This window comes from Chiloscyllium plagiosum, unplaced genomic scaffold (genome assembly GCF_037043375.1).
Source record: "Chiloscyllium plagiosum isolate Xiang-an unplaced genomic scaffold, Cpla_swu_hap1 HiC_scaffold_33, whole genome shotgun sequence".
NCBI classification, from domain to species: Eukaryota; Metazoa; Chordata; class Chondrichthyes; order Orectolobiformes; family Hemiscylliidae; genus Chiloscyllium; species Chiloscyllium plagiosum.
Window position 1 is genome coordinate 9022257 of NW_028270171.1, and position 22887 is coordinate 9045143.

Below are 22887 nucleotides of genomic sequence, written 5' to 3' on the forward strand. Positions count from 1 at the left end.
TGTCAGTGAGGTGGGTGTCAGTGAGGTGGGTGTCAGTGAGGTGCATATCAGTGAGGTGTGCGTCAGGGTGGTGTGCGTCAGGGTGGTGTGCGTCAGTGTAGAGGGTATCAGCGAGGTGGGTGTCAGTGAGGTGGGCGTCAGTGAGGTGGGTGTCAGTGAGGTGTGTATCAGCGAGGTGGGTGTCAGCGAGGTGTGTATCAGCGAGGTGGGTGGAAGCGAGGTGGGTGTCAGCGAGGTGGGCGTCAGTGAGGTGGGCGTCAGTGAGGTGGGCGTCAGTGAGGTGGGTGTCAGCGAGGTGGGTGTCAGCGAGGTGGGTGTCAGCGAGGTGGATGTCAACGAGGTGGGTGTCAACGAACTGGGTGTCAGCGAGCTGGGCGTCAGTGAGCTGTTTCTCAGTGAGGTGTGTGTCAGCGAGGTGTTTTTCAGTGAGGTGGGCGTCAGCGAGGTGTTTATCAGTGAGGTCCGTGTCAGTGAGGTGGGCATCAGCGAGGTGTGTGTCAGTGAGGTGGGTGTCAGTGAGGTGGGCATCAGCGAGGTGGGTGTCAGTGAGGTGCGTGTCAGTGTGGTGTGTGTCAGTGAGGTGTGTGTCAGTGTGGTGTGAGTCAGTGTGGTGTTTGTCAGTGAGGTGGGTGTCAGCGGGGTGGGTGTCAGCGAGATGGGTGTCAGTGTGGTGGGTGACAGTGAGGTGGGTGTCAGTGAGGTGGGTGTCAGCGAGCTGGGTGTCAGTGAGGTGTGTGTCAGTGAGGTGTGTGTCAGTGTGGTGGGTATCAGTGAGGTGTATATCAGGGAGGTGGGTGTCAGTGAGGTGGGTGTCAGTGAGTTGGGTGTCAGCGAGGTGTGTATCAGTGAGGTGTGCGTCAGGGTGGTGTGCGTCAGGGTGGTGTGCGTCAGTGTAGTGGGTATCAGCGAGGTGTGTATCAGCGAGGTGTGTATCAGCGAGGTGTATATCAGTGAGGTGGGTGTCAGCGAGGTGGGTGTCAGCGACGTGGGTGTCAGTGAGGTGGGTGTCAGTGAGGTGTTTATCAGTGAGGTGGGTGTCAGCGAGGTGTGTGTCAGTGTGTTGGGTGTCAGCGAGCTGTTTATCAGTGAGGTCGGTGTCAGTGAGGTGGGCATCAGCGAGGTGGGTGTCAGCGAGGTGGGTGTCAGCGAGGTGGGTGTCAGTGAGGTGGGCGTCAGTGAGGTGGGCGTCAGTGAGGTGGGTGTCAGCGAGGTGGGTGTCAGTGAGGTGGGCGTCAGTGAGGTGGGCGTCAGTGAGGTGGGTGTCAGCGAGGTGGGTGTCAGCGAGGTGGATGTCAACGAGGTGGGTGTCAACGAGCCGGGTGTCAGCGAGCTGGGCGTCAGTGAGCTGTTTCTCAGTGAGGTGTGTGTCAGCGAGGTGTTTGTCAGTGAGGTGGGCGTCAGCGAGGTGTTTATCAGTGAGGTCCGTGTCAGTGAAGTGGGCATCAGCGAGGTGGGTGTCAGTGAGGTGTGTGTCATTGAGATGGGTGTCAGCGAGGTGGGTGTCAGCGAGGTGGTTGTCAGTGTGATGGGTGTCAGTATGGTGGGTGTCAGTCTGGTGGGTGTCAGTGTGGTGTTTGTCAGTGAGGTGGGTGTCAGCGAGGTGGGTGTCAGCGAGATGGGTGTCAGTGTGGTGGGTGACAGTGAGGTGGGTGTCAGTGAGGTGGGTGTCAGCGAGTTGGGTGTCAGTGAGGTGTGTGTCAGTGAGGTGTGTGTCAGTGTGGTGGGTATCAGTGAGGTGTATATCAGGGAGGTGGGTGTCAGTGAGGTGGGTGTCAGTGAGGTGGGTATCAGTGAGGTGTATATCAGGGAGGTGGGTGTCAGTGAGGTGGGTGTCAGTGAGGTGTGTGTCAGTGTGGTGGGTGTGAGTGAGGTGTATATCAGGGAGGTGGGTGTCAGTGAGGTGGGTGTCAGTGAGGTGGGTGTCAGTGAGGTGCATATCAGTGAGGTGTGCGTCTGGGTGGTGTGCGTCAGGGTGGTGTGCGTCAGTGTAGTGGGTATCAGCGAGGTGGGTGTCAGTGAGGTGGGTGTCAGCGAGGTGTGTATCAGCGAGGTGGGTGTCAGCGAGGTGTATATCAGTGAGGTGGGTGTAAGCGAGGTGGGTGTCAGCGAGGTGGGCGTCAGTGAGGTGGGCGTCAGTGAGGTGGGCGTCAGTGAGGTGGGTGTCAGCGAGGTGGGTGTCAGCGAGGTGGATGTCAACGAGGTGGGTGTCAACGAGCTGGGTGTCAGCGAGTTGGGCGTCAGTGAGCTGTTTCTCAGTGAGGTGTGTGTCAGCGAGGTCCGTGTCAGTGAAGTGGGCATCAGTGAGGTAGGTGTCAGCGAGGTGGGTGTCAGTGAGGTGGGCATCAGCGAGATGGGTGTCAGCGAGTTGAGTGTCAGTGTGGTGGGCGTCAGCGAGCTGTTTATCAGTGAGGTCGGTGTCAGTGAGGTGGGCATCAGCGAGGTGGGTGTCAGCGAGGTGGGTGTCAGTGAGGTGGGCGTCAGTGAGGTGGGCGTCAGTGAGGTGGGTGTCAGCGAGGTGGGTGTCAGCGAGGTGGGTGTCAACGAGATGGGTGTCAGCGAGGTGGGCGTCAGTGAGCTGTTTCTCAGTGAGGTGTGTGTCAGCGAGGTGTTTGTCAGTGAGGTGTGTGTCAGCGAGGTGTGTGTCAGTGATGTGGGCATCAGCGAGTTGGGTGTCAGTGAGGTGCGTGTCAGTGTGGTGTGTGTCAGTGAGGTGTGTGTCAGTGAGGTGTGAGTCAGTGTGGTGGGTATCAGTGAGGTGTATATCAGGGAGGTGGGTGTCAGTGAGGTGGGTGTCAGTAAGGTGGGTGTCAGTGAGGTGTGTATCAGTGAGGTGTGCGTCAGGGTGGTGTGCGTCAGGGTGGTGTGCGTCAGTGTAGTGGGTATCAGCGAGGTGGGTGTCAGCGAGGTGTGTATCAGTGAGGTGGGTGTCAGCGAGGTGGGTGTCAGTGAGGTGTGTGTCAGTGTGGTGTGTGTCAGTGTGGTGGGTATCAGCGAGGTGGGTGTCAGCGAGGTGGGTGTCAGCGAGGTGGGCGTCAGTGAGGTGGGTGTCAGTGAGGTGTTTATCAGCGAGGTGTATATCCGTGAGGTGGGTGTCAGCGAGGTGGGCGTCAGTGAGGTGGGTGTCAGTGAGGTGTTTATCAGTGAGGTGGTTGTCAGCGAGGTGTGTGTCAGTGTGGTGTGTGTCAGTGAGGTGGGTGTCAGCGAGTTGGGTGTCAGTGAGGTGTGTGTCAGTGAGGTGTGTGTCAGTGTGGTGGGTATCAGTGAGGTGTATATCAGGGAGGTGGGTGTCAGTGAGGTGGGTGTCAGTGAGGTGGGTATCAGTGAGGTGTATATCAGGGAGGTGGGTGTCAGTGAGGTGGGTGTCAGTGAGGTGTGTGTCAGTGTGGTGGGTGTGAGTGAGGTGTATATCAGGGAGGTGGGTGTCAGTGAGGTGGGTGTCAGTGAGGTGGGTGTCAGTGAGGTGCATATCAGTGAGGTGTGCGTCTGGGTGGTGTGCGTCAGGGTGGTGTGCGTCAGTGTAGTGGGTATCAGCGAGGTGGGTGTCAGTGAGGTGGGTGTCAGCGAGGTGTGTATCAGCGAGGTGGGTGTCAGCGAGGTGTATATCAGTGAGGTGGGTGTAAGCGAGGTGGGTGTCAGCGAGGTGGGCGTCAGTGAGGTGGGCGTCAGTGAGGTGGGCGTCAGTGAGGTGGGTGTCAGCGAGGTGGGTGTCAGCGAGGTGGATGTCAACGAGGTGGGTGTCAACGAGCTGGGTGTCAGCGAGTTGGGCGTCAGTGAGCTGTTTCTCAGTGAGGTGTGTGTCAGCGAGGTCCGTGTCAGTGAAGTGGGCATCAGTGAGGTAGGTGTCAGCGAGGTGGGTGTCAGTGAGGTGGGCATCAGCGAGATGGGTGTCAGCGAGTTGAGTGTCAGTGTGGTGGGCGTCAGCGAGCTGTTTATCAGTGAGGTCGGTGTCAGTGAGGTGGGCATCAGCGAGGTGGGTGTCAGCGAGGTGGGTGTCAGTGAGGTGGGCGTCAGTGAGGTGGGCGTCAGTGAGGTGGGTGTCAGCGAGGTGGGTGTCAGCGAGGTGGGTGTCAACGAGATGGGTGTCAGCGAGGTGGGCGTCAGTGAGCTGTTTCTCAGTGAGGTGTGTGTCAGCGAGGTGTTTGTCAGTGAGGTGTGTGTCAGCGAGGTGTGTGTCAGTGATGTGGGCATCAGCGAGTTGGGTGTCAGTGAGGTGCGTGTCAGTGTGGTGTGTGTCAGTGAGGTGTGTGTCAGTGAGGTGTGAGTCAGTGTGGTGGGTATCAGTGAGGTGTATATCAGGGAGGTGGGTGTCAGTGAGGTGGGTGTCAGTAAGGTGGGTGTCAGTGAGGTGTGTATCAGTGAGGTGTGCGTCAGGGTGGTGTGCGTCAGGGTGGTGTGCGTCAGTGTAGTGGGTATCAGCGAGGTGGGTGTCAGCGAGGTGTGTATCAGTGAGGTGGGTGTCAGCGAGGTGGGTGTCAGTGAGGTGTGTGTCAGTGTGGTGTGTGTCAGTGTGGTGGGTATCAGCGAGGTGGGTGTCAGCGAGGTGGGTGTCAGCGAGGTGGGCGTCAGTGAGGTGGGTGTCAGTGAGGTGTTTATCAGCGAGGTGTATATCCGTGAGGTGGGTGTCAGCGAGGTGGGCGTCAGTGAGGTGGGTGTCAGTGAGGTGTTTATCAGTGAGGTGGTTGTCAGCGAGGTGTGTGTCAGTGTGGTGTGTGTCAGTGAGGTGGGCGTCAGTGAGGTGGGTGTCAGCGAGGTGGGTGTCAGCGAGGTGGATGTCAACGAGGTGGGTGTCAACGAGCTGGGTGTCAGCGAGCTGGGCGTCAGTGAGCTGTTTCTCAGTGAGGTGTGTGTCAGCGAGGTTGGCGTCAGTGAGGTGGGTGTCAGTGAGGTGTTTATCAGTGATGTGGGTGTCAGCGAGGTGGGTATCAGCGAGGTGTGTATCAGCGAGGTGTATATCAGTGAGGTGGATGTCAGCGAGGTGGGTGTCAGCGAGGTGGGTGTCAGTGAGGTGGGTGTCAGTGAGGTGTTTATCGGTGAGGTGGGTGTCAGCGAGGTGTGTGCCAGTGTGGTGTGTGTCAGTGAGGTGGGTGTCAGCGAGGTGGGTGTCAGCGAGGTGGATGACAACGAGGTGGGTGTCAACGAGCTGGGTGTCAGCGAGCTGGGCGTCAGTGAGCTGTTTCTCAGTGAGGTGTGTGTCAGCGAGGTGTTTGTCAGTGAGGTGGGCGTCAGCGAGGTGTTTATCGTTGAGGTCCGTGTCAGTGAGGTGGGCATCAGCGAGGTGGGTGTCAGTGAGGTGCGTGTCAGTGTGGTGTGTGTCAGTGAGATGGGTGTCAGCGAGGTGGGTGTCAGCGAGGTGGTTGTCAGTGTGATGGGTGTCAGTGTGGTGGGTGTCAGTGTGGTGGGTGTCAGTGTGGTGTTTGTCAGTGAGGTGGGTGTCAGCGAGGTGGGTGTCAGCGAGATGGGTGTCAGTGTGGTGGGTGACAGTGAGGTGGGTGTCAGTGAGGTGGGTGTCAGCGAGGTGGGTGTCAGTGAGGTGGGTGTCAGCGAGTTGGGCCCAGCGGTAAAGTGATGGTGCCTGAAGAGTGGTGACTCTGACACTGGTGTGTCTGGCACAGGCAGTAAGGTGGTATTGGAGGGTTGGCGGAACAGGTGACATTGGTGAGCCCGCTTACGGTTCATCGTTAAAGTGACAGAGCGAAGGTAGACTCTCACTCAGCTACATCTTTATGTTCTTAAACTACTCAAAAATGGTTTAGGAGAAGGTGAGGACTGCAGATGCTGGAGATCAGAGCTGAAAAATGTGTTGTTGGAAAAGCGCAGCAGGTCAGGCAGCATCCAAGGAGCAGGAGAATCGACGTTTCGGGCATAAGCCCTTCTTCAGGAATGAGGAAGGTGTGCCAAGCTCCTTGGATGCTGCCTGACCTGCTGCGCTTTTCCAGCAACTCATTTTTCATACTCAAAAATGGTGCCTCATAGTGTCTTTTCACTGTATTTTACTACATTATTCAGTGTAAAATACAAGTGATAATATATCACTGAATTCTTTTTGGAGACTGGCTACATCTTAGCATGTTACCTAACAGAAGATGGAACATTAGAGAACCAGCATTAAGTATATGACCCTCCATCCTGCTCCAACATTAAGTAGAACTATGCTTAAGCATCTGCTCCACTTGCATGGTTGCCTGGTCCTCTTCCTTGATTCTGAGAGACCAGAAATATGCCAATCTGGAACATTCACAATCCTTTTAGTAGACAATTCCAGAGTTTCAGAATCTGAGTGGGAAAGAAAAATCTCCTTATCTCAATTTTAAACCATCAGTCTCTCGGCCTATTATTCCAGGTTCCAGTTTCCCCAGCTTGCAGAGACAACTTATCGTCTACTTTGTCAAGCGCGCTCAGAATTTTCTGTTTCATTGAGATTGACTCATTCTTCTCACCTCCGCTTCACATCATAGGACAACACCCTCCTCATTGTATCACCAATACAGTGTGCCATTTTTGTACGTTGATAGTTCTCTGTCCTTTTTGAGTTCCCTGTGTGAGTAGGCTGGAGTCACGTGTGCTGGGTAAGTTTAGATTAGATTTTGTACAGTGTGTAAACAGGCCCTTTGGCCCAACAAGTCCACATCGACCCACCAAAGAGTAACCCACCCAGACCCATTCCTGCTGAGTAATGTACCTAACACTTTGAGCAATTTAGCATGGCCAATTCACCTGGCCTGCACATCTTTGGATTGTGGGAGGAAACTGGAGCACCCGGAGGAAACCCACGCAGACATGGGGAGAATGTGCAAACTCCACACAGACAGTTGCCTGAGGCGGGAATTGAACCCCGGACCTTGGCACTATGAGGCAGCAGTGCTGACCACCAAGCCACTGTTGGAGGTGATTCTGAGGAACAGGATTTACATACATTTGGAAAGGCAAGGACTGATTAGAGATAGTCAACATAGTTTCATATGTGAGAAATTTTGCCTCACTAGCTTGATTGAGTTTTTTGAAGAGGTGACAAAGAAGATTGATGAAGGTAGAGCGGTGGATGTTGTCTATATAGACTTCAGCAAGGTGTTTGACAAGGTTCTTAATGGTAGACTGGTTAGGAAAGTTAGATCACATGGAATCCAGGGGGAGCTAGTTGATTGGATACAATGTTGGCCTGAAGGTGAGGAGACAGAGGGTGGTAATGGAGGGTTGTTTTGCAGACTGTTGGCCTGTGACCAGTGGTGTGCCACAAGGATCAGTGCTGGGTCCACTACTTTTCATCATTTATATAGATGATTCGGATGTGAATAGAAGAGGCGTGGTTAGTAAGTTTAAAGATGACACTAAAATTGGAGATGTAGTGGACAATGAAGAAAGTTATCTCAGATTACAATGGGATATGGATCAGATGGGCCAATGGGCTGAGGAGTGGCAGATGGAGTTGAAGTTATTTATATGTGAAGGGGCTGCATTTTGGCATGGCAAATCAGGGCAGGACTAAGACAGTTAATTGTAAGGTCCTGGGGAGTGTTGCCAAACAAAGAGAGCTAGGAGTGCAGGCACATGATTCCTTCAAAATGGAGTCACTGGTCAGTGCATGAATTATAAGAGTTGAGACGTCATGTTAGCGGCTGGACAGGAGTTTGGTTTGGAATACTGCGTTCAATTCTGATTGCCCTGCTATAGGATGTTGTTAAACTTGAGAGGGTTCAGAAAACATTTATGAGGATGTTGCTGGGACTGGAGGGTTTGGAATCTTGTAAATTACATTAGGTTTGTACATGATGGGTGTAGGGTCTTCTGTTCTGGTGAGTTGTTGTCCAAGTCTGGCTGTTGGTTTATGAACTGTCATGAATCTGAGTGGTCAAATTTAAAAGATGCCATGCACGAAACACTATCTAGGACAAGCAGGCAGACAAATAACAATCTGCATCCACGAACACCAACAAGCTACTGAACGCTACGACCAGCTGTCCCTAGTAGCCACACACTTAGATGACAAGGGCCACAAATTCGACAGGGACAATGCAACAATTATAGGACAAGCTAAACAGAGGACAGCCAGACAATTTCTAGAAACATGGCACACATCCATGGACTCCATCAACAAACACATTGACCTGGACCCAACATACTAGCCACTACAGCAAACTACCGGAACTGGCAACAGTAAATTCCTGAAGACACAGTATTGCTTCTCAGGAGGCTCCAAAGCCACTGAAGTTGTCACCTAGACAGGGGACAATACGTCCGCAAATCAGCTTCCCAGCTCAGTGAACAACGACAACTCCCTGTTTTTACTTCAGTAATCCACTGAATTCAGAAGCATGAGTCAGTAAATCTAACGGAATTAAAATGGTAAAAGATTTCCTAAGGAGAATGCAGAGAACTGATTTCGTCTCGTGAGGAAATCCAGAACTAGACCGCATTAAGACTCAAAGTAAGCAGCACCTTTTCACATCAATAACATCTGAAATGCCCACCCCCTAAAGGCCAGTGGGTGGTAGTGCATCAAGACTGAGATTAATAGATTATTGTCTCAAAGTGATATCAGTGACATGGAGCGAAGGGAAATAAATGGACTTCAACACAGATGTGCCAAGATCTAACTGAATGGTAGAACAGGTTTGGAGGGGCTGAATGGCCTATTTCTGTTCCTATGGCCCCAAAGGCATACATTTCAGCAAGTGAAAGAAAATTACAAGCTAAATGGACTGGATGCTTTTCATCCAAATTTTGGTTTGCTTTTTTCAGTACCTTCACATTGACCATGAGAATAGGTTTGTTTCATTTTTATTTTAAGACTCCCTGTTTTTTTTTCTTTACTTTTTTCCCACACTACCACCTAAGTGCGGTAGTGCTTATTTTTTCCCCAGCACCCATGGTGTGTGTGTGTGTGTGTGCAGGTGTGAGACACAGTGAAAGACACAAAGTGCATGAATCTTTATTCAAATTCCACCACCAGGAAGATAGGAAAACACCCGGGTGGCCAGTGACAAACACTGCCCTTCACAATAGGTTTGTTTCATTTTATTTTCTCTTTTTATAGACTCCTGTTTACTTTTTTTTTGGGGAGTGCAAACGCCCAAAATCTCCTGTTTTTTTTAATATATTAACCCCCACACTACCACCTAAGTGCGGTAGTGCTTATTTTTTTTTCCCCAGCACCCATGGTGTGTGTGTGCAGGTGTGAGACACAGTGAAAGACACAAAGTGCACGAATCTTTATTCAAATTCCACCACCAGGAAGATAGGAAAACACCCGGGTGGCCAGTGACAAACACTGCCCTTCACATCAAAGGGCAGTGCTGTGTGATCAAAAACAGTGAAGGGGATCTCCTGGTTTTTTTTTTGGTTATATATTTTTTTCTTTTTTTAACCCCCACACTACCACCTGAGTGCGGTAGTGCTTATTTTATCCCCAGCACCCATGGTGTGTGTGTATAGGTGTGAGACACAGTGAAAGACACAAAGTGCACGAATTCAATTTCCACCACCAGGAAGAAAGGAAAACACCCGAGTGGCCAGTGACAAACACTGCCCTTCACATCAAAGGACAGTGCTGTGTGATCAAAACAGTAAAGGGGAGGGTAGGGATTAAATCAGATTAGAGTTGGAGGGGGAAATAATGCACTCCACACCCTGCGGCGCCCACCTCTCCCTGAACAACTCCAGGGTGTTGGTGGACACCGTGTGCTCCTTCTCCAAGGACACCCGGGCTCTAACATAGCCGCGGAAGAGGGGCAGGCAGTCGGCCCTAACGACCCCCTCCACGGCCCGCTGCCTCGACCTGTTGATGGCCAGTTTAATAGGTTTGTTTCATTTTCTTTTCTTTTTTTTTCTTTCTTTTTTAGGGGGAGTGTATCCCTCTGAATTATTATTATTTTTTTTTAACCCCCACACTACCATCTAAGTGCGATAGTGTTTATTTTATCCCCAGCACCATGGTGTGTGTGTGCAGGTGTGAGACACAGTGGAAGACACAAAGTGCACCAACCTTTATTCAAATTCCACCACCAGGAAGATAGGAAAACACCCGGGTGGCCAGTGACAAGCACTGCCCTTCACATCAAGGGACAGTGCTGTGTGATCAAAACAGTGAAGGGGAGGGTAGGGACTAAATCAAAATAGAATTGGAGGGGGAAATGATGCACTCCACTCCCTGCGGCGCCCACCTCTCCCTGAACAACTCCAGGGTGTTGGTGGACACCGCGTGCTCCTTCTCCAAGGACACCTGGGCCCTAACGTAACCACGGAAGAGGGGCAGGCAGTCGGCCCTAACGACCCCCTCCACGGCCCGCTGCCTCGACCTGTTGATAGCCAGTTTAATAGGTTTGTTTCATTTTTTTTTTCTTTTTTTATTTTCCCAAGTGCGGTAGGACTTCACATTTCATTTTTTTTATTTTAAACCCCCACACTACCACCCAAGTGCGGTAGGACTTCACATTTCATTTTTTTTCGTAACGACACTCTTCCCCCATTTAATTTTTTTTTTCTTTTTTTTTCCTTTTCTCTTTTTTTTTTCTTTTTTTTCTTTTTTGCTCTTGTTTATTTATTTTAACCCCCACACTACCACCTAAGCGCGGTAGTGCTTATTTTATCCCCAGCACCCATGGTGTGTGTGTGCAGGTGTGAGACACAGTGAAAGACACAAAGTGCACCAATCTTTATTCAATTTCCACCACCAGAAAGATAGGAAAACACCCGGGTGGCCAGTGACAAACACTGCCCTTCACATCAAGGGACAGTGCTGTGTGATCAAAACAGTGAAGGGGAGGGGAGGGACTAAACCAAAATAGAATTGGAGGGAGAAATGATGCACTCCACTCCCTGCGGCGCCCACCTCTCCCTGAACAACTCCAGGGTGTTGGTGGACACCGCGTGCTCCTTCTCCAAGGACACTCGGGCTCTAACATAACCGCGGAAGAGGGGCAGGCAGTCGGCCCTAACGACCCCCTCCACGGCCCGCTGCCTCGACCTGTTGATAGCCAGTTTAATAGGTTTGTATCATTTTTTTTTTCTTTTTTTTTTCTTTTTTTTTTCCCCACACTACCACCTAAGTGCAGTAGTGCTTATTTTATCCCCAGCACCCATGGTGTGTGTGTGCAGGTGTGAGACACAGTGAAAGACACAAAGTGCACCACTCTTTATTCAATTTCCACCACCAGGAAGATAGGAAAACACCCGGGTGGCCAGTGACAAACACTGCCCTTCACAGCAAGGGACAGTGCTGTGTGATCAAAACAGTGAAGGGGAGGGGAGGGACTAAATCAAAATAGAATTGGAGGGAGAAATGATGCACTCCACTCCCTGCGGCGCCCACCTCTCCCTGAACAACTCCAGGGTGTTGGTGGACACCGCGTGCTCCTTCTCCAAGGACACTCGGGCTCTAACATAACCGCGGAAGAGGGGCAGGCAGTCGGCCCTAACGACCCCCTCCACGGCCCGCTGCCTCGACCTGTTGATAGCCAGTTTAATAGGTTTGTTTCATGTTGTGTCTCCATCTTGTTTGATTGGCTCACCGTTGATGAGCAAGATCAGAGGGACCTTTTGTTGTGCTGTCATTGACCAGCTGACAATAGTTTGCCACTTTGTCGCCCTTTTTAACACATAGAATCAGAGAATCCCTACGGTGTGGAAACAAGCCATTTGGCCCATCAAGTCCATACTGACCTTTCGAAGATCTAGGGAGTGCGACACTGACAGGGGTCATGCAGTCATAACATAGGGAAACAGTCCCTTCGGTCCAACTAGTCCATGCTGACTATGTTCCCAAACTAAATTAGTCCCAACTGCCTGTGTTTGGCCCATATCCTTCCAAACCTTTCCTATACATATACTCACTCAATTGTCTTTTAAATGTTGTAACTGTCCCCACATCCACCACTCCCTCTGGCAGTTCATTCCGCACACGACCCACCCACAGTATAAAAACAATTGGCCTTCAGCTCCCTTATAAGTCTTTTTTCTCTCATCTTAAAAAAAAATGCCCCTTACTTTTGAACCCCCCCCCCTCACCTTTTGCTGTCTCTCAGAAGAGATGTTAGATTCAAGGTCCCATCTTCCCTCAAAAGTGGGATAAACGCTTCCGGGACTTTATTTTAAAGATAAATAATTGTGTACATGAAGACAGAGTTTGATAGGTTTTTAAATATTGAAGAATATTTACGCAGGAAATGGTATTGAGAAGATCAGCCATGACTGATGTGAATTGTGAAGCATACTTGAGGCTTACTCCTGCTCCTACGTCCCTGTATTTATCCCTAAATCAAACATCACACAATCAAAAATTGCTCAGCAGGTCTGGCGGAATTTTTAGAGAGAAAGTGAGAGTCAACATTTCAGCTTGCGTGATCCTCCTTCAGAGGGGTGGCACGGTGGCTCAGTGGTTAGCACTACTGCTTCACAGCATTAGGGTCCCAGGTTCCATTCCAGCCTCAGGCAGACTGTCTGTGTGGAGCTTGCACATTCTCCCTGTCTCTACATGAGTTTCCTCCGGGTGCTCCAGTTTCCTCCCATAATCCAAGGATGTGCAGGTCAGGTGAATTGGCCATGCTAAATTGCCCATAGTGTTAGGTGCATTAGTCAGAGAGAAATGGGTCTGGGTGGGTTACTCTTCAGAGGGTCGGTGTGGACTGGTTGGGCCGAAGGGCCTGTTTCCACACTGTAGGGAATCAAATCTAATCTAAACTGATTACTCCAAGTCAAGATTAGAGTGGCTTTCGCTCGAAACGTTGATTTTCTTGCTTCTCAGATGCTGCCTGACCTGCTGTGCTTTTCCAGCACGACTCTAATCTCCAGCATCGCCAGTACCCATCTCCATCTCGTTGATTACTCCAAGTGTCCAGCCACTCTCAGGCTGTTTGGAAAGAAATTGAAAAGGATAGATTATCTGGTCATTATCGCTTCGATGTTTTGTGAGACTTTGCTTTTTTTTTCAAATTGGCTGCTGTGTTCTCTGCAGTAAAAGTAGTCACCACAGTCCTGCCAGACAATAGACTTGCTCTTTTGTTCGGGAGGGAGAGATGACTATTGGTGGTTTAACCTGAGGGTCACCACACCTCAGACAAAGGGAGAGGTTGATATGGAGGGTTCCTTGTGTTAACCTCAACCAGTGCAGGAATTGAGCCCACACTGTTGGCATCACGCACCAACCATCCAACCAACTGAGCCAACCGACCAATCTTCCTATAACAGTCACCCTTCAAAGGTGTTTAATTGGTTGCAAAGTCCCCCTGGCCATGAAGGGTGCTACCCAAATGCAGGTTTTTCCTTAAAAAGGCCTGATGGAAGTATATAGTGGCATGAATAGTGAGCGTCTTTTTCCCCAGGGTGAAAATGTCACATACTTGGGGGGTGGGGGTTGCAGGCATTGGTTTAAGGTGAGGGGAAAAAGTTTAAAGGAGATGTGCGAGGTTTTTGTTTTTAATGCAGATGACTGGAACGTGCTGCCAGGAGCCAACGTGATAGTGACATTTAAGATATCGTTTAAAAATGAGCTACCTGACAAAGGAGCAGTGCTATGAAAACTAGTGCTTCCAAATAAACCTGTTGGACTATAACCTGGCGTTGTGTGATTTTTAACTTTGTCCACCCCAGTCCAACACCTTCACATCATTAAAACATATGAACAGGTAGGAAATAGAGGGATCGGGACCACGAGCAGGGAGATGGGATTAGTTTGGAATGGCATCATGGTCAGCATAGACATGGTGGGCCGGATGGCCTGTTCCTGTGCTGTACTGTTCCAAGTAATTGTCCCAATCCCGCAGCACTAAAGGTATTGCAATAGTTCATTTCTTGTCTTAGGTTTGGGTGTGGAATGAACTTCCAGAGGCAGTGGTGGATGCAGGTACAGTTACAATTAAAAGTGGGTGTCGATGGTAGTCATGATTTGGAGATGCCGGTGTTGGATTGCGGTGTATAAAGTTACACGACACCAGGTTACAGTTCCAATAGGTAAAAACAATGACTGCAGATGCTGGAAACCAGATTCTGGATTAGTGGTGCTGGAAGAGCACAGCGGTTCAGGCAGCATCCGAGGAATTTCGAAGCTCCTTGGATGCTGCCTGAACTGCTGTGCTCTTCCAGCACCACTAATCCAGAATACAGCTCCAATAGGTTTAATTGGAAGCACTAGCTTTCGGAGCGCTGCTCCTTCATGGGGGGGAGGGAGGTGGGGGGTGTGTCTGATGAACCACGTGATGAAGGAGCAGCGCTCTGAAAGCTAGTGCTTCCAATTAAACCTATTGGAGCTGTAACCTGGGGTTGCTAAATTTTTAACAATTAAAAGCAATTTGGAGAGGTACACCAACAGGAAAGGTTTGGAGGGATATGGGCCATACACAGGAAGGTGGGACTTGTTTAGTTTGGAAACATGGTGAGCATGGACTATTTGAACCGAAGGGTCTGTCATACTGTTTTATTCTATAACTAACCCCTTGGAAAGTTCCAGTTGAAGTCAGCTCGATGCAAATTCAGAGACAAAATTGGAACGAACCATGAACATGCAGCTTGGTCAAATGACCACAGATTCCATTTCTTCTCTGGGTTTCAGGTTCCCACACACTTTCCCCTGTACCCTCCTCCAAATTTATGACTAAACCCCCCTCCCCGCTCCACTTTTTCTCGCATTCTGCAGGAAATACCGCACCTCCCACCTCATTTTCCGAGGACATCCGGACAGTGAACCGCGCAAACTTTTTTTTTCCAACCCACCCACCTCTCAGTCTCTGAGTGGACGGACAGTGGATTAATCAGCCGCCACTCACTGGGTGCTCCGCCCAAAAGAAACACACACACACCGACCCGGCTCCCTCCCCTGCAACCCACACGTTTTTAAAAGGAAGATGAGCGGTCTCTGTAGAGTTAGCTCCTGTCACTTGTGACACAGTCCAGGGGACAGTGTAAGTCTGCACCAGAACAATTTGTAACTTTTCTCAACTTGGCTTCAGGTAAGACTTGACTTTCGTCAGACTTTTTAAAAACTTTATACCCTGAAAACCCCTCTATCAGTTTCTGTAGAAGACTGAAATTGACATGATCAAGTTTTCCTGTATCGCGTTGAAATTGACATGATCAAGTTCTCTCAGCGAGTTTGAACATTTTTTTTTTAAATTTCCTTTTTCATAGCCTTCAAAAGAAAACTTAGAATAGCGACTATTCCCTGAGGAATAATCACTTCCAAACGCATTGTGTGTGACAGGTTATAACTCCCCCCCCCCCCCCTCCTTTGAAAGTGGGAATAATCCTTATTGATTCCTGTGAGTGACTGGGAGGGAAGGGGATTTCCGATTGCAAATTGATCTTTTAACCTCTCTTGACCAAGTGTGTGCTACACCCGGAAACTCCGAAAGAATTTTCTGCTCGACTCAACCCCCTTGACCTGTCTCTATATTCCAGCAGCTGTAGTAATTTCTTCCGTATGCTTCTCACTTCTGTGAGATTACTCTTTTTTTTTTAAAACTAAGATTCCTGTCCCACTTCGAACGAGGCGAGAGAGACAGTGCATCAACTTTCACTGAGGGGTTGAGCTTTGTTGTGGAGTGAGTCCGGTTTGATACAAGGGGTTGATTGTCTGGGCACACCTGTACTGACTGTTTCACTCTCTGGAATTTCTCTGTTTCCACGGGGTGTGTGGCGATTGCTAACTGGGCCAGCGTTTTATTGCCCGTCTTTGTTGCTTCTAAGAACTCATCGCTGCGGCACATGTGATGCAGTTTGAACTCTCAGGCTGCAGGAGAGTACTCTCGCTTCCCAGGATTTCTACCCGTGACGAAAGAACAGCGACCAGAGTCCACACACACACACACACACACACACAGTGTATGGCTTTAACGTGGCTGTTGTTTTTAATTAAGGTAGAGTTTGTCGAAGGAGACTTGGTGGGTTGTTTCTCTTCACGTCCCCCCCCCCCCCCCCTTTTATCTTCAAAACCCCTCTTTGACTCAATTTTTAGTTGCCTGGACCCAATACCCTTAAAGCTGGTTTGCTGTCAGACTTTACTGGTGGTAACACCCCTGCGTTTGATGTGCAATTTTGCTTCTTTGTTCTAAAGACAGAAATTCGTTGGAAGAGCTCAGCAGATCTGGCAGCATCTGTGGAGAGAAAGCAGAGTTAATGGTCCGGTGATTCTGTCGGGTCCAGTGATCCTTTTTTTTTTCAGTGATCTGTTTTTCTTTCATTTTTTTAAAAAAAATGTGTCCCTGTCTCTTGTTGCTCTCCCACCTTCTCTGCCCCTTTGGGGTAGCAGCATATTTAAATGCGAGTTGAAGAGAAATTACTTCTCCCAGAGAGATGTGAATCTATGGAATTTGCTATCTCAAAGTGCGGTGGATACTGGGACAGTGAGTAAATGTATGGAGGAGAGAGACATTTTTTTTAAAAATTGGCAATAGGTTGAAGGGATATGATGAGGAGCATATCAGCTCTGGGACTAGATAAGGTTGGGATATCTGGTCGGCGTGGACGGGTTCGACCGAAGAGTCTGTTTCCATGCTGTACATCTCTATGACTCGATGGCAGTAGCAGACCCGAGGGGCCGAATGGCCTGATTCTGCTCCTATTTGTGATGAACTTACATGGGAATCAATAAGAGGCAAGGCCCAGTGCTGGACTTCTGTCGATTCTCCTGCTCCTTGGATGCTGCCTGACCTGCTGTGCTTTTCCAGCAACACACTCTGGACTCTGATCTCCAGCAGGCCTCGCTGTCTCCTAGCAGGCTCCGTGCTGTCTGATTTCATGCCACCTTTGTTTTTATTTAGCAAGGGAAATGTTTTAGATGGTGCCTCTGTCCTTTATTCATCACATAATGGCCAGGAATTCCTTGTTCCACTGTCTCATTCGTTATCCTCTTGTGTTCTAGTTTTGGGGTGTGTGTGTGTGTGGGAGTGTTGGATAATTTGGGAATGGCTGAGGTGTGGTACTGAGCTGTGGCAGTGTTGCAGCTTTAATCCCAGTTACCGGCCGTGATGATTTGGGGAGACTTGCAGAGTCATGGAGCTGTACAATGCAGCAACAGACCTTTTGATCCAGCCCATCCATGCTGCCAGAGATCCTAAATTCGTCCAGTCCCATTTGCCAGCACTTTGCCCATATCCCTCTAAACCCTTCCTATTCATATACCCATCCAGATGCTTTTTAAATATTATACTTGTACCAACCTCCCCCGCTTTCTCTGGCAGCTCATTCCATACATATGCCATATTCTGTGTGAAAAAAGTTACCCCTTAGGTCCCTTTTTTGAATCTTTCCTCTCTCCCCTTAAACCTATGCCCTTTAGTTTTGGACTGTCCTACCCTGCGAAAAAGACTTGGCTGTTCAACCTATCCATGTCCGTCATGATTTTATAAACCTCTGTAAGGTCACCCCTCAGTCTCCGCGGTCTGAAGAAAACAGCCCCAGTCTATTCAGCCTCTCCCGACAGCTCAAACCCTCCAACAGTGGCAACATCCTTGTAAATATTTTCTGCACCCTTTCAAGTTTAGCAGCAACCTCCCTTTGGCAGTGAGACCAAAGTAGAGTCCCATGTGTTATACAGAACTCTCCCTGATGGAGGGGAAATCTCTCATCCTTTGTGGACAGTGGCTATCTACCAGGTGTGTTGTTATTTACCTTTTTTAGTCCATTTTCAATAGTTATCGCTCCTGGTCCAGCACCCCATGCGTCAGAGACTGATGGGTCATGTGTGACACAGTCAAGCATCAAGAGACCATTGTTCATTCAGAAATCAATCCAGTCACTGCTCACCAAAACACAGTCAAATCAGACTTGAAACATTAGTTGTTTTTGTCTCTGTCTCCCTCGCACAGATGTCAGGCCTGCTGAGTTTCTTCAGCAATTTTTGCTTTTATTTCAGATCTCCGGTGTCGGCGATATTTTGCTTTTTTTATTGTCCCATTGCCGATTCTTTCTGGTGTGCTCAGTGCTGTCGTTGAGTTGGCTTCCCCTTGCTGGTTGGTTTCTAGTTTGTAATGGTCACTGCTTTTAACCTAGGGCGGGGGATTTTCAGGTCGAGGGGTGCACTTTCAAGGTGAGAGGAGAGACATTGAAAAAAGACATGAGGGCAAGTTTTTTTTAACACAGAGTGGTTCATGTGTGGAATGAACTCCCTGAGGGAGTGGTGGATGTGGGTATAATTACAACGTTTAAAAGACATTATGGATAAGTTCAAGAATAGGAAAAGTTTAGATAAGATTCCATACAGTGTGGAAACTGGCCCTTCGGCCCAACAAGTCCACATTGACCCTCTGAAGAGCAACCCATCCAGACCCATTCCACTACATTCACCCCTGACTAATGCACCTAACACTACAGGCAATCTAACATGGCCACTTCACCTGACCTGCAGGTCTTTGGACTGTGGGAGGAAACCAGACCAAACCCACGCAGACACTGAGAGAATGTGCAAACTCCTGGGAATTGAACCCAGGTCTCTGGCACTGTGAGGCATCAGTGCTAACCACTAAGCCACTGTGGTGTGGAGGGATATGGGCCAGACACTGGCAGGTGGGACTACTTTAATTTGGGATTATGTTTGGCGTGGATTGGTTGGACCAAAGGGTGTGTATCTGTATCTTCTAACTCTGAGGGTATTCCAGTAAAGGCTACTGTGTTGTGAATGTTATCTTCTGTCTCCCTGAGTTATGGACTGGACTGAATCCACTCCAATCTCTGCTCCTGGTCACTCTGTGCACCCTGCTAGTCATTTCTTCAGTGTGTAATTTGAGTGAATTCATGACTAAGCCCTACAACCACTGACAAGCCTGAGTAGGGTGTCAAGTGTGGATATGGTAGGCTAGTGGTTATAGTACTAGGCTAGTAATTGAGATACTTGTGCTCTAAAGACAAAGGTTCAAATCCCATTGGCTACTGAGAGAATTTGAAATGGAATAAATCTGAAATTTAAAGTCTCATTTCGGTCACAGTTATTATGAAACCACCAAGTTTAATAGAATTAGAATCCCTACAGTGTGGAAACAGGCCCTTTTAGCCCAACAAGTCCACACCGACCCTCTGAAGGGTAACCCACCCAGACCCATTCCCCTTGACTAATGCATCCAACCTACACACCCCTGAACACTATGGGCACGGTCAATTCACCTAACCTGCACATCTTTGGATTGTGGGAGGAAACAAGGAGCACCCAAAGGAAACCCACCCAGACATGGGGGAGAATGCGTAAACTCCACACAGAGGGTCACCCAAGGCTGGAATTGAACCTGGGTCCCTGGCACTGTGAGGCAGCACTGTTAACCACTGAACCACCATGTTAATATTCCTTGAGGAGTGAAAATGTGCCATCCTCACCTGTTCCAGCTTCCATGTGACTCCAGACTGGCAGCAATGCCCTCTGAAATAAGCCTCTCCCCCCCCCCCCCCACACCTGTTGTATTCAAGATGTCGGCTCAACGCTGCTCCCTTGAGGGGTAGGCACGGAACCTGGCTTTGCCAAAGAAGCCCAGAATCTGCAAAACAATATTTTAAAAAAGATGCTTGCTGCAGTTAAATGAACCTGTTTGGCTGTGTTATGCCACACCTTTGGAGCAAGGGTGACTTGGACTCTGTCCATATGGCTCAGAGGTAGGGACACTATCACTGCTCCCTCAACAACCTTAAGGTCGCTGTGCAGACTTGCCCATTAGTTCCTTGCATCTGCAGCTGCAGCTGTGGCTGCATGTGCCTGTAGTATAGAACACTGAGAGCTCGCATGGCATGTGCAGCACACAAAGTACAACTACATAAATAGCGATTGAAGTACATCTTCAGGATGTGTAGAGGCAAGTACTGTGGTGATTGTATCAATGCATTGCCAAAATAATTCAATGAAGAAAGTTGGCAGTAGGTGTTGATGTTTGAGCTGCTGGCATGCTAGGTGTTGCTCTTACCTTTGGAGTAAGAGTGTCCCACCCCAGAGACTCTGAATAATAAAAAAAATCACTCGATTGGAGCTCCCACTGCAGCCCTCGGGAAGTCCCAGCAATCTTGGAGAAGTCCTCTTTCAGATGAGGCATGAATCCCAGGACTCCTGCTTGAATATAAATTTAAATCCCATGAAAACGATCATGCTTGTGGGATATTAGTTGTTTATCCCCCAACTAATATCATTATCACATTGCTGTCTGTGGGATTGTGAATGCAAATTTGCTGCTGTGTTCAAGTCTTTGGATGGTTTGACCCACAGGAAGGAACACGATGGAAGTAATTGTAGCTATTGCTGATGAGGAGGTGAGGCATAATTAGGGTGTTTGCTGAGAATCTCCTGTAGTCGATGACGTACATGTGTGTGACCTGTTGAGATTTGAAAGAGTGCCGCATTGCACACACAGTAATATTGTGCCAACAGTGTAATGTAGTTTTTTTACCAGAGTGCTGCTGAACAAAGAGACCTTGGAGTGGAGGTTTATAGTTCCTTGAGAGTGGAGTCGCAGGTAGGTAGGAGGGTGAAGAGGGCTTTGGGTATGCTTGCTGTTATTAGTCAGTGCATTGAGTATTGGAGTTGGGAGGTCATGTTGCAAGGTCGGGGAGTCCAACACTAGAGGGTACGGGTTTATGGTGAGAGGGGAAAGATTTAAAACTGACCATGGGCAATGTTTTCACGCAGACGTGTATGGAATGACCTGCCAGAGGAAGTGATGGAGGTTGGTACAATTACAGCATTTAAAAGCACCTGGATGGGGATATGAATAGGAAGGGTTTAGAGGGATATAGACCAAGTGCTGGCAAATGGGATTAGGTTAATTTGGGATATCTGGTCGGTATGGACAAGTTGGACCGAAGATCTGTCTCCATGCTGTACATCTGACTCTCCGTTTTGTCTTGAGCATATCATGTTTTGGGGTTAGCTCTCTCATCTCTGAGTTGGAAAGTTGTGGCTTCAAATCCCAATCCGTCGGCTCGGGCACAGCATCCAGGCTGACACTTCAGGGCAGAACCGCTGGAGTGCCACCCTGTCTGTGGTGCTGTCTTTTGGGCAGGATTCTATAAGTCGAGGCCCTGTTTGCCATCTTGGACAGGTGACACATTTCTTGCATTTTAGGAAAAAAGCAGAAAGTTTGAAGAAGTTGTTGGGATCTCAAGAACCACGTGTTGTTTGTGGGAGCCTGTGACAGATTTGCTGGTGCATTTCCTAAATTATGTAGGCTCTGGACTTCAAATACTCTGGTGGTGGTGCAGTACTTTTGAAACATTCCTGTGACTGTGAAAGGTTCAAAAGAAAAGCAAGTCCATTTCTGAAGGATGAGATCTTGAGTACTTGGAATCCCTACAGTGTGGAAGCAGACCATCTCAAAGATCCATCCCACCCTAGCAATGTTTTTCTACTATAGGGGAGAAGGTACAGAAGCCTGAGCCCACGGACCAGCCGGTTTCGCAGCAGTTTCTGTCCTACTGTTGTTAGAATACTGAATGGACTCTCAAACTGTTAACATTTGCCCTTACCTGTCTTTTTGCCACTGTTTACCTATTAATTTGCTATTGTGATCTTTCTGTATTGCTCACAAGACAATGCTTTTCCCTGTGCCTCGGTACACATGACAATGAATTCAATTCAATGCATTCGGCCCGTCAAGTTCCCACCAATCCTCTGATTGAGCATCCCACCCAGACCTACACCCCTTCCCTGTCTCTGTAACCCTGCATTTCCTATGGCAATCCCACCTAGCCTGCACATCGCTGGACACTATGGGCAATTTAGCATGGTCAATCCACCTAACCGGCATGATTTTGGACTATGGGAGGAAACCCACGCAGAAATGGGGGAACAAAATTCAACACAATCTGTCACCTGAGGGTGGGATCAAACCTAGGACCCTGGCTCAGTGAGGCAGCAGTGCTAACCACTGATCCACCATGCCACCCTTACTTCCTGGACGACTGAAAATAAGAGCAGGAGTAGACCACTCAGTCTCTCAAGTTTATAACAAAGTCATTCATAGTTGCTGTATGTCCATCATTTCCCACACTGTTCCATATTCCTTGACATCTTTAGTGCAATTTGTTTTGAAATTGTTTTCTCTGAAGGAGAAAAACCGACATATTCTAAACGTTATAAACCTGGCCGATTTTAAGAAAGAGGGAGGCATTTTGTTTTCCACACTTGCTGGGCAGTGGATGCTTAGAACCCACTCTGCAAAAGGCCGAAGTGGACTGGTTGGGCTGAAGGGCCTGTTTCCACACTGTAGGTGTTGGAGGCATAATTGACAACTATGTTAGTTTCCTTTTGATAAGCCATATATGGAGCTGCGTTAAGATTTACTGTGATCTAATTGAATGTGAATGGCCCCATGGGTTTGATTAGCCTATCGTGCCATGGCGGGGGGGGTCTCTCCACAAATGGGGAAGAGCATCTGGGGCTATTGTTTGCCTCTGTAAAGGCCCAGCTGAGGCAAATGGGAAATCTTAAAAAAGGTGTGAATTCTTCCCAGTAAATGGCCCAAAGATCTTCAGTGAAGCTTCAACTCGTTGGCGCAGTGGTTAGCACTGCTGCCTCACGGCACCAGGGTCCCAGGTTCAATTCCAGCCTCAGGTGACTGTGTCTGTGTGGAGTTTGCACGTTCTCCCTGTGTCTGCGTGGGTTTCCTCCGGGTAATCTGGTTACCTCCCACAGTCCAAAGATGTGCAGGTCAAGTCATGCTAAATTGCCCATAGTGTTAGGTGCATTAGTCAGAGGGAAATGGGTCTGGATGGGTTACTCTTCGGAGGGTCGGTGTGGACTGGTTGGGCTGAAGGGCCTGTTTCCACACTGTAGGGAATCTAATGTGACCTGGATGAGACTGGTCGATGTAGAGACCACAGAAGGATTTCAAATGGAAATTTGCACGTCACATTGGGGATATGGATTGGAGGGCTATAGGGGGTTAAATAGCTGAATGGAATTTACCCTCTGGCTTCTTTTCTATGCCGTAT

General features: G+C 49.0%; 1 protein-coding gene across 2 annotated transcripts in view; it reads left to right on the forward strand.

The window, feature by feature from the left end:
• The first annotated feature begins 14805 nt into the window (after positions 1 to 14805).
• Positions 14806 to 22887, forward strand: part of dicp1.2 (diverse immunoglobulin domain-containing protein 1.2) — a 40658-nt gene continuing 32576 nt past the window's right edge. For both annotated transcript variants that reach the window (XM_043679628.2, XM_043679632.2), the window contains exon 1: positions 14806 to 14936. The gene's annotated coding sequence lies outside the window, so the exon portion shown is untranslated. The remainder of the gene's footprint in view (positions 14937 to 22887) is intronic.